Source organism: Lepisosteus platostomus, chromosome 8, assembly GCF_059453375.1.
Source record: "Lepisosteus platostomus isolate fLepPlt1 chromosome 8, fLepPlt1.hap1, whole genome shotgun sequence".
NCBI lineage: Eukaryota > Metazoa > Chordata > Actinopteri > Semionotiformes > Lepisosteidae > Lepisosteus > Lepisosteus platostomus.
Window position 1 is genome coordinate 58,344,734 of NC_142618.1, and position 12,293 is coordinate 58,357,026.

Here is a 12,293-nt window from a genome sequence, read left to right on the forward strand (position 1 = left end):
AACATACCGGTTGTCGCACCCAACCAAAACTAACGAAGTTACAGATCGAGCGGGTACTAAGCCTGTGCATTTAAATTTCGGGGAGGACAGTCTAAATAAGGGGAGAAAAACACACAAGCCCATTTTATAATCTGCAAAAGCTTCTGCAACCAAGCCTATCTCCAGACTGCCTCCCATCTTCCACAACCCTGCTGCCACCTCAGACCAAGCCCCTCCCCCCAGCGTCCGGATGTGATGTACGTCAGCAAAACAGGAACTGGTGACCTGGAAGTTGATGTCACATAGAGGTCAACTTCGCTCTTCCTGCGGCTGAGCACTGTAAGTTTATTATTAAGGTGTTATTATTTGTTTTTTTTTATCTCGAGTCTCAATTTCAGTCGTATAAATAAGTGTGTCCATAACGGTCCTTCACTTTACAGGCGTGGTACATCTGCCTGCTAGTTTTCGGTTAGAAAGGGATCGGGAAGCGTTTCAGCGCTTAGTGTTTGTACATTATTTAGTCCGTCACTCTTCATCTTTCTCATTTTAACGTGTATTGAACGTGAATTCTGAATTATCCAGTTCGCAGTGACATATGAATTTATGCGATTTGCAAGCTCACGCCATAGTTTGCAGTAATCCCGAGAGGAGAGAAAGATATCCGCCCAGATTAAATGTAGCATTTGCGGTGTGTCATGCTAGCGATCACCACAAAAGAAATCCTGTTTAAACTGTGATACATGCATTTGCGTTTTTATCGCTGCGTAAAGATAGTTGTTGTTGGAGTGGGCTTCCCTGGCGCATTTGACTGTATTAGTCACCCGTTTTGACAGCTGTTGGATGACGACACCGGTCGATTCGGACCCACACCAGTTTTGAAACTGAACACGCAATAGAATATATAGTATCTAAACGTGTACTATATCTACCAGTTTACTTTGTTACTTTGTTTTTTCTGTTTAAGTGTAGCAAAGCATGATGTATCGGGGGTTAAAATCACAATTGTACGGTATGTTTCAATGAAAACGGAGCTTGTGAACAGTAGTGTGCCAAGTTTATATCCAGAATGTTATTGCGTATGGTTAGGCTCTTTATATGTGTGTAAGCATGCATGTGTGCACAGATGTTTGCAGAATTATTAAGGTGTGGAGTTTGAGGAGTATTTAAAGAGCAAACTCACATTCCTGTGTTTAATTTAGTAAAGTACTCCTAACTCTCCAATTGGCATAGGTGGGCCAAATGACCTCCTCTCTTTTGCAAGCTTTCTTGTGTTTTAATTTTGATAAAAACGCAGCAGTGAAGCAATATAATTAAACCAGTCCTGCGTACAGCTCAAAACTTTTACTGATATCATACTTGACTCGATGTGATACTATAAAGTGGGCTCTATAAGCAAGGAAAACTATGCAATAAAAAGTGTACAGTAAATGCGTTTTAAAAAATGCATTCCAGCTGCTGAAATGTGGCATGCCTGTAGAATCACAAAGGTTAGGTCTATATATTTGTATAATTTGACAGTACCTCTTATAATTCCTCTTAAAATAAATAGCTCATAAGCAGTGGTGAAATAACACAAAGCAGACATACTGTTCAGAAAGGGTGGCAGAAAAGCTTGGCATTCTTTCTGTATATTTACTGCACGATCAGTCACTGAGAAGCAGTAACCTCCACTGGGCCAGATAAGCCTGATCCAACGCTCGATCATGCATGTGTGTTTAAAGGCCAGAGCACTTGTCAGTGATTACTAGAACACTCGAACAGGTATGGGTGCCTACCTTTTCTCAAGGAAGTTATTGCAGTTTAGAGCACGCAGTGTGCTGAAATGCGCACTGACAGGCCTCTGGCAGTATGACCCTGTCCAGTGAAAGTCAGACGTGGACACTGTCCTTGAGTGGATCGCCTCAGTCTGCCTGCCTTAGTCAGCCAAGCTACGCTAGCAGTTGCCTGCATTGCCTTTAGGAGGTGTTAATTTGCAGTGGCTATCCTTCCACCTGCCCAGGGGGAGTCTTGCACTTTCACTTAGCTGTCTTAAAAAATCGAAACTGGGATTAGCAGAGGTGATAGAGTAGTAAAGTGTTTTGTCTCATGATGGAAATTAATGTTCAGCCTTAGCACAGCATTCATAGGTACATCTGGAGACATTCATACCCACTTCTAGACACAGCGGCAGTCAGGCATGCCGGCTTGTTTTGTCACTACAGAAGGAATCATTAGTGTGTCAGTGCACTGTACCAAACTGTACTGCTGTCTTAAATGATGTCATGCTCATACTGTAGGTCCCTTGGACTGACCATCGCATTTAAGTGTAACAATCCATATTGCCCTGCTAAATCAGGTGTATTATTTATGCTGAATCCAAAATGCATTTGCATCTGCAGAAAGTGCTAGATTCCTGTGATCAGTCATCAGTTTAAGTGCATTGCTTAGGATGGTCATGTGGCTGAAAGGAAAATCAAGTTTCATCTCCAAAGAATGAAAAGAAAAAAAAAACAGGAGAGATGCCAGAAGCTCATCCACAACAAAAACAACCATGCATTAACAGAAGCCAGAAATATACAAGTTTTCCCAGTGCAGTTCAAAAGCATTTCCAGTCTATTTGGCCTATTCTTATTACATTGTATGGCTGTTTTTTGTGCTTTGATCATACAGCAAGAAAAGGGATTGTGATCCTGCACCCTCTGCATTTTTGTTTTTCTCAATGTTTTGTGCAGGAGCGCCAATGCTTTAATAGACTGAGAAAAAGAGAGAGAAGGAGATTTAAAGATATGTATCCAAGTGGACCCATATGTGCATGGGAACAGTAAGGTACTGGCAATGCTGCAGTCTTTTCCACATGTGAAAGGGTTCAGCTGCATGTTGGCAAAGCAGTGCAGTGACTTTGGTGGTCCAGCCATCCTCCATAAACAAATCACATGGCAAGGCATCCTAATATTTATGATTGTAGTAAGGCTCTCTTTAGGCAATTTATCAGTATAGGATTATAGAGTGCTCTCATTTTCCGTTTAGACTTCACACTAGCCAGGTTTGTTGTTAATATTGTAATACTTTTCTGCAAGATCAGGGTGTCTGAATTTGTGCTTTTGATTGATGATGTTGGCATGTTTCTTATTCAGATGGGAGACGCAATTATTTAATCATGGCTGGCTTAATTAATCAGTCGTGTTTGGTTTACAGCATATGGTTTTGTAGCCTCCAGACCTCAGAAGCTCTACGTTACTGTACAACTGTTAATTTCCCCCATTCCTCCTGTAAATGCCCATATCATTCATCACAGAAGGGCAGAGCCATTCCTGTAGAAAATAAAGAATGAATCGGCGTGGCTCAGCCAGATCAGAGCTCAGGTTGGGCAGAGATGTCTCTGTTTTGAGCATAAGTGATGTCACCAGCCTGCTTGGACTGGGAATGCCAGCTCTCAAGAATTAAATGCAGTGAAACCATATATTGAGTGCTTGGTCATGGTGGGATTTGGCTTAACTCACTTGGCTAAGAATCAGCCCCAGGCCTTAGGATGAGGAGGCTGGGACTCCCTTTCAGAGTGAAGGAGGGATTCAAAAGGGATGCAGGGTAAAAAAGGGCTCACCCACCGTACAGTATGTAGAGTTTTTTTATTGAGGAAGTGACGTCAGGAATGATGACGAGTTAGGGCAGCTGAGGAGCAAGAGAGCTTGGCTGTTGTCACTGCTCCCGAACTTTTATTGCAGACTCCATTTAGTAAAACTCAGCTCTGGTAATATAACATCTTTCTTATGTTATCAGGGGCCCGCAGGCTTACAGAGGTGACAGGGAGAGGAGCCTCTCCTGCATATAGCTGAGTAATCGGCAAATTACAAAAATCATTCACAGTTCCTATTTTTTTTATAAGGTTGAAGGCATAAATTGACTTGTTTATCACAAAATGAGAGATTCAGAACTGCAGAACGTGTACACAGGTAGATCCATATTATGGTCTGGTGCCTGACACATTGGAAATAAGGACTCTTCCACCATGTAAATGAAAAAGGGGTCTGACTGATTAGCCCTTTTTACAGAACAGTGGCTGTTTATTTGCAGATAACGCATGCAAAGAAAACAAAACAGTTGCAATCAAAATAACGTTTGCGTTGCATTGTATCTGCTTAGTATATATTTTAGTAAAGCAGTGCGCAGCAGAACGTTAGTCTATAACCTCAGTTTATGTTAAATCCAATAACAATAATGATTCAATACAATGAAATTCACGTATTACAGTTTGTTGATGATGTCATTTGTTAATTATTGCAGAACATTTTTAACTGACACCACGAGCTCTCTAGAGGCGCAGTAATGTAAATAAAACATCAGAGCTGTAGCTGACAACGTGTAGCTACTCCCCTTTGTCATATCTGTGTTAGAGAAAGTTACTTTAACAAATACATTACCCTTGCAGATTGCTTACTGTACATCAGGAGTTACCTTTTAAAAAAAAGTAGTGTGGGGAAAAAAAACTTCAGTTCCAGTGATCTATATAGTTGGCATATTGTTACTATGTAAAGTAATCCATTACCTTTTAAAAACCATTGGAAAAAGTCATTCCTTACACAAGTAACTTTGATGAATTAGTTTCTAAAGTAGTTTTTCCCCAAACCAAGTAGTGTGTTTGGATAGGACAGTTTGGCACATGTGACACATACCTCTTAGCTATTAAATAATGCCAATATGAAAACGAAAAGGCCGCTTTCATTAATATTTTTGATGTGGGTGTAGCCTGCAGGAGAGGAGAAAGTGTTGAGCTACTTGGAAAGAAATGACTGCTTGTTTGGCTGATGTTGTGAATATTTAATGGTGTGTATAAAAACGTGAATTAGGAGTTCAAAGTGCACGGCCGAGTTTGGAACTCGCTGACAACCTAATAAAAATCTCTTGCTCTCCCTGCATGCTGCAAAAATTGGTGATGCATGTGCAAGTCTGCGATAGGACTTGGAAATCATTGCAAAATCTTTGTGGTGCGCACTGAGTTTGTTTTGTAAAGAAAGGCAGTATAATGTGACTGTACTGCATAATGAGTCTAGTTATTTCTTTACATTTATTTAAGCATATGTCATTTCTGGGATCAGCTCTCTGTATTTTTTTGTGGAATCTGAAATTTTGAAACTCGTCTTTACAGTCGCAAAAACATTAGAATCAATATACCTATGTTTAAAATTGAATGTAATTTTCATACTATATGACAACCTGCACCAGTGTTCTTACTTATAGTTGCCACAGAGACAGAAGTGAAGTCACCACTGGTCATTTGGCCATTCATTAGTAAGTCATTGCTGATTGATCTAGGAGTTTTGAAAAGGTGAGCCTGACATATATTAGAGAACATCTATTGCTTTCCCTATCAAAATGTGCTTCATTGCAGTGTAAAAGGTATTCTGTAACATTTTTAAGAAAATAAATCTTTTTTTTAAATTCCTTTAAATATAATGTTTGAAATGCAGTGCTGTGTAACGAATGCTCTTCATTAAAAGAGAACAAAATCAAAACTCAAATCGGCAATCCCAAGAAAAAGGTCCTACACATCCCTGTGCATCTTTGTCAGCTCGTTCAGATTTGCACAGTTTGCCTTTTCACTTTTTGTTTGTGCTGTTATGCCAGATACAGTCCAAACAGATGAAGACTATTGGCTTCATTCGCATACAGAGGGAAATCCTTCCCTCTCTGCTCTGCGCAACAGGTTTGCAGTCCTTCCTTTGCTTACTGTTTGCCTATGTTCTAAGTGGTATAGTGAATGGAAATGTTTGCTTTCTTGGGTGCTTTATAGGGGGTGTATATATCAAGCTTCTTGTAGGGTGTTCAGGATTTCTGTAGTTGTGAATGTGTAATAATAGGACATTTCTTGTGTATCATTAGAAATCACACAGGATAGTAATAGTCAGATTTTGTAGGCTATTTATTAATACCTCTTCCTCTTCATGAGTGAAAGCACCTTGACAGTAGGTGTCTGTGGGAGACTGCTCGTTCTGTGTGTTTCTTTAACTATTGTTTTATGCAGCAGATTGTCTTTATCGTGCGGGTAACATTTTAGCGATTCTAATCTGAAGGTCCCAAACAACAGGGTTTACCCTGAAAGTGACCCTGTGGGCTGAGAGTCATGCGGCGCTATCTCCCTGACTCGGGCCGCGCTAAATGAAAACAAGCTGACGCGTTGCCTTCTGAGCCGTCCCCCAGACGTACTGGGGCTCATGTGGCCAGAGTGCAGATTTCAGGCGTGGCCCACTGAAGTGTAACTCGTCCTGCTTTAGCAGGATTGAACTTGACCCATTTCTACCCCTCGGTTCCTTTTCCAACTGGGACTAAAACAACAACAAAAAAAAAAAACCTTAAGATGGGGAATTAAAAATTCGGCGCAAAGTGTTTGCATTATCCAAGAGAACACACACAATGCAGGGTTCCCAGAATATATGTTACATCAGATTATCCTTATTGCTTTCCTTTAATTAACAGCAGTTCTTCGACTTCAGCTGTTGGCGTCGAAATTCTGTTTCCAATGTGTGCCTGATATTTTTGTTATGTTTTCAGACGTACCTGCGTTGCAGTGACCTGTAGTGTTGGGCAGTGTATGTCTGAGCGTACGGTGTGAAAAGGTTTTTTGCGGTGTTGAAGAAAAGGAAGTAGTTGGGGTTGTCCGATTATATTCTTTCTTCCTCTCATTCAAGGAAGGGCTTGCCGAAATCTGACTGGTGTGCGATTCCTTAATGCCTAGCAGTTTTATCTTCTTGGTCAACAGGATCTGTGCACAAACATGAATTGCATGATGTACTGTTGCATGATCATTTTAGAAGAATAGCTGTGTTGTATCCATATTCATATCCTTGCACTTTTCTTCTGATACACCTACTCATAACAAAATCCTTGATAAACCAGAAGGCACATAAACTGTCTTAATTGCTTTATGTCTCACAGATAAGCTAATTCTAAAACAGGGCAACTTTTCTTTTTAGCTGAAGGCCTGCCTGAGGCACAGTGTCCTGAGTGCTTGCTTAGGCAGGAGCACTGCAGCCCAGTGCTGTTTCAGGTGAAGGGGGGGAATTTGCGCAGTTAGGGCTTTCCAGTGTTTGAATAGATTAAGCTATAAGAAGTTTAAGAAGACTTGATCCGGCTGATGTTATTGCACGTAGGGGATGTGTAAAACGGAGAGATTTCATGCTTTCCTGGCAGATCTGAATTCCAGAGTGTAACAGTGAGGTGGTGTATCTTAAGGATATTAGTGTTAACCTATTAGAATGGCGTTTTCATTGGAGGGGAGCCATCTTCATGCTGAGCCTGTGTTGGTGCTCGAAGCCGTCCTGTCCGTTCCCTATCCTCCACCCAGCCTCGGCAGCTTCTTGACGGATCGCTAGCCATTTCCTGCCTTGTACACCAGCGCTAATTGGAAATTTGGGTGGCCTTGCTTATTTATTTTCGTGGAATGGAGCGGGTTATATTTTCGTGGTACTTTCTCAGCAGTGCAGGATTTCGGACCGGGGGGTAGGAAGAGGGGCTCAGATGTGCCTCACGGCATCTGATGCAGCCCTGTCAGCCTGCGGGAGGTCTGGCTCCTGTTTTCCACTGTTCAGATGCACGTAGAACCTGTCGATCTGTGTGTTCCTAGCTGAGTCTGTACCTGTAGTGCTCCAAGAAATAATGGCACTGCCCTGTAATTACTAAACGCCAAAGACAGGGCCCGCTTTACAGCTGTTCAGAAGTTGTAAACTTCTGAGGCACTTGTTGCATGCACTGCTGTACAAATTGTTCTCGCTTTGCAGAAATAGTTGCCCCTTTTGGCTGTAGCGTGAAAAATATTAGCTTACTCTGTTGACCAGATTGTGACGCCCAAAGGACTCATTTGCATTTTATCTGCAGTACTGCAGAAGATAGAAAAATCATGGCCCTGGTTCTTTTTACCTCTGTTTGTGCACAGACGTGTTGTTCAAGGCTATTTCATACGCAGTGTTTGAAGGCAACATCATTTTGCCCCAGGAAAGAGCCGCCCGCTGTGATGCAGCAGGTCAAAACCAGATCGACTCAAGCAAGTGCGTTGAGACGATTGCCTTTTAAAATGGCTCATCGTCTCTCCTCCGTGTGCAGGGAAAGTGTCTCCTTGCTTGAGGTTAAACTGGAACTCGAACCTGTCCCATTTCTGCTTCTTGCTTCTTTAAAAACTTTACTTGAAAAACAAAATCAATGTTACTTTCTTTGTGGTTCACTGTATAAACTTGAACATCAGCCACTTTGGGCAGTGGACCCACCTTAATAAGTCGGCCTAGGGTGTTTACTAGTTGTTATTCATTTCTTCTGTTATTGAGATATTTCACTGAAAATGTTGCATTTGCGTGGAAAAGAAAATAATTCCCTTTTACTTTTCTTTGTTTTCCAACCTCATAGCTTATATTGAGGAGTTTAGAATATAATGTGGTTCTGTGCAATTTTCCATGCTGTGCTTTGGGTGTTCAAGCTGCCTCATAAATCTATTGTTGATTGAATTAGCATGGGGGGGGCTAATTGCTGAAACCCACTTGTTCCCCTGTTGTCTCAATTTCCACGGCTCTGAGCATCAAAACGCAGCATGTCTTGCCAGGTAGCAATTGGTCCAAATCACTGGAGAAAACAGAGCGAATGATATGTGCTCATGATCATACTGCTGATTTCTACAGAAATATATACAAAGACATAATTTAAGGGTAAGTACTTCATAGGGAAGGCAAGAGAAGATGTTTGAAGAAACGCAAAGTGTGTGGTCAGGATCAGGCACATGTCGAATTAGAGAGGCTGCGATACAGGAGATAACAGTGCTGCTGTGGAGGCCTAAACCAAAACAAAAGGTCTGGGTTTTCTTCTGGTACTGTAGCAGTAAGGGCAGAGCAAACGGCTGTGGAAATAGTGATGTCATTGCTTTGGGCAAAGAATTTAACAACGCGTTGGACGAGTGTTTAACACAGGTGCTCGCTTAATGAAGTAACTAGAGAGGAAAGGGAGCTCAGTAATGAACGGTTGCGTCGCTACAGAGGTCAAAATGCGTGCTCTGAGAGCTCGAGGAACTCACCTGGAACAGACTGCGTTTTTCCACTTGCTCTCAACACAGTGAATATTACATGGACAAACTGGAATCGTTTCAGCAGAATATTTATTTAAAAGAAGACTATTAGCCAGTGATTGGAGAACTGCAAATCTGAAATCCATTCACCATAAAAGGGATAAAATAGCAAAGGAGCTACAGAGCCAAATCTACTCTTCACAAGAGAAACAGCTCAGTGAAAGAGATTTTGAACTTCCTGTAACTTTTTTGTCACCACCAAGCCCAAGTTGAACTGATGTTCTATAAGCTGTTCTAATTTGATAGTGTACTGTATAGACGTTAGTGAGTGTTTAGCCTAATTACTCATGAGAGCCTGTTAATGTAGGCCTGTAGTATATTTGTATAAGATCATATTGTGTTTTACTGTTTCATTTTTTATGAAGCCAAGTTTTACACTGTGCCACATGTTTTTGTCTTGTTCCCAGGAATTTATTCCTAGTTAAACTGAAAACAAAAGGGCTCATGATGCCCTAGCTGTAGCACACTGCCAGGGATATGGTCTCAATGCTCAGAAAGGTTTTAGTTTAGATAAGCAGCAAAGCAGTGAAGCAAGCCCAGGAAGCAGGAGATTAATTATCCTATAACTCGGCTATATGGATTTTTCTCTTAGTCCCACCCTTAACAGTCCTAAATAAATCCTTCAAAGCTTTCATCAAATTTTCTGCTCATTTTGGCGGTGCTGGCAGGCGGCAGTTTGGCTACCCGAGGGACAGTCTTGTGACCAAGGTCAAGAGCAAATGAAACAGATTGTTTGAAATATTCTGGCTCATTTCTTCCGAGAAGTGTATGTCCTGTGCGATATTTCTCACCATTGCTCAGAGAGAGTGCCTTCCCTGTGGAGTTTATCCTGAGAGCAGTAATGAACAGAAAGCAGTTTACACAGCGAGCAGTTTCTGTCTGCCCTTGCGCTGCTTTTATAAACAAACCCAGATCCCACCGTTGCTCATAGCTCTGGCAAGAGTGTCCCCTTGACAGCCCTGGGCCACCAGTTTCCAGAGCAGCACTTCAGTCAGAGAGGGATTGCCGTGCCTGTCTGAGTCTTTGAAATAAAGAGGACTGCAGTACGTAATGGGCAGTCTTCAGAATAAAACTAACAGGAAGATGCTGGAGTTCAAAGCTGTGCTTTATGGTGTTTTTTCGATGGTGCAGCTTGACCCTGACTATGGACTAAATTTAAAATCTGGTTCTAGACGTTTACACGGAAGGAAGAAAAAAATGAGTAACGTGGTGGGCACCTGTGTTCCCAGTCGTGCCGTATTTTGGTGTCCTTCAGGCCAGCTTCTGCCATGTCATGTCTTGTACCGTGTAAATCTAGTCAGATATGAAGAATGCGCTGTGTCTAATCTCAAACTCCAGATTAGCATGCTCTGTCTGAGTTAGGGGTCAAATATATGCATTTTAAAACTGGCACCTATGATGTTTTTTTTAATTGTGCACAGCCTGTTCAGGTCTCTTGAAAAGCAGTATTTCAGTTGCACTTTCTGTTGTTTCAGATGCTGAAAATTGATATGATACCTAAGCTAAAGTGATACTCTGCATAATGTATATTAATCGCACTTTAATTGTCGTTCTTGTTTAGAGAAATATAGGCTATGCTTTGGTTATTTAAGAAAACATCTACTTAATACAGATGGTTTAAATACACTCACACGTTACAGAGGGTATAGCTTTTTTGTCAGCTGCCTAGAGCTTCTCAATGGAAGTGATTATTTTTGGTGGTCTGATATGTGAACTGTAATCAACAGTACTGCTTGTGCTGAAAATGTTACAAAGCTGGAATGTTGCATTTATTGTGGAATGTGTACTCGGGGGTCTCCACTGCCTTCGTCTCCGCTCAGTGCTCAACGCCTGTTTGTCCAGGATGCATAATCAAAACACATTGTGTTGGATTGCGCTTATGTTTCACTTCTCCATGGGTGGTAGAAATGGGGCGCAGAAACTGTGCCAAACTGGGCTTTCATATGCAGTTGAGCTGGAGTCAGACCCTTGCGCTTGGGAAAACAGCGTTCGTGCTTGCAAAGGGGGGGCCTGCCACTCGCTAGAAATGGGGGTTTACCAAGCGGCACTGAAAAGGCTCTGTAGCTTTTACCTGTGGGGAAAAAGACCACTTTGACTTAACAGCTGGTGTACAAAACAGAGAAGTAAAACAAAAAAGAAACTGCACAAAAGTGGAGTGGTCAAATACCATTGAATCTACTAAGATGCTTGTTATAGTTCAGCCCTGTTTAGTCACCGATTTTGTCATTTTCAAAGGTTGAAAACGTTGACAGCTTGTAGTTTGTTGATGAAATAAACAGCTTGTTTTCTGTTTGTTTTTAAAGGTTGAAGACTTCAGAATAGCTATAATATTCAATTCGAAGGGCAAATAAGAGTTGGAAATGTCTCAGGAGAAGGGGGATTTAAATGGCAAAAATGGAAACTTTAGGTGCTACATTTGACCTTTTCTGTAATAACATCTTTTATTAAACCTTCTTGAACATTAAAAAGGGACTCAATAGTGCAAATAAGTACCTAAAATTGTTTACTACTACTGAACAGGAAAGAATTACGTGTATTGTAGAATAGTTGAGAGAAACAGAGAGATAAAGTCACTCACTCTCTGGTTGCTCTTGGTTTACAAAACTCTGAAAGATTTTGGTTCCTGTATTGCAGCAGCGTATGTTATTGTGGATGATTTCTGTTTTTCTCAGTGTAAACCATTATTTTGAAATAAAACTTATGTTGCAGGATCGGTTGTTCATGTTCAGTCATGTACGTCTGGCGTATACTTCCGAGGAAACATCTGTTATTGTGTCTTTTCCTCATAAACTTATACTTAGCGAACAAAACTAGTAAATTGTTGCAAATAATTTGTTGCTGAGACTATTTATTAGTGTTAGTTGAGACAGTAAATCATTAAATGTTACAGCTGTGTTAACAATCATTACTGCTACCCAGTAATTTTGTGGACCACAAAACTGAAGGTTTGTTTCAAGAACCCCTCCTGCTCCTGATTCGTTAATACTGTACTAATCACTTGCAGAATGTAGACAGTCCCCTTTTTCTTTTAAAAGCAGAACAGTACATAAAAATAAATTGTGTGCATTACTGTTCCGCAGAGCTTCAGTGCCTCAAAGTAATTCATGTCTTATTATTTTATTCTATTTTTATATTCATATACAGTATTTGTGGTTTAATTTCATCCCCAAATTGCTCTTATAAACGTTTTGATAGTTTTCAGCCTTAAACATAATGTTTTGTTTTTCTGTGTTTT

The 12,293-nt window shown here is 40.9% G+C and overlaps 1 protein-coding gene across 2 annotated transcripts in view; it reads left to right on the forward strand.

Annotated features, from left to right (window-relative positions):
• The first annotated feature begins 202 nt into the window (after positions 1-202).
• exoc2 (exocyst complex component 2) overlaps positions 203-12,293 on the forward strand; it is a 108,039-nt gene continuing 95,948 nt past the window's right edge. For both annotated transcript variants that reach the window (XM_088644047.1, XM_088644048.1), the window contains exon 1: positions 203-318. The gene's annotated coding sequence lies outside the window, so the exon portion shown is untranslated. The remainder of the gene's footprint in view (positions 319-12,293) is intronic.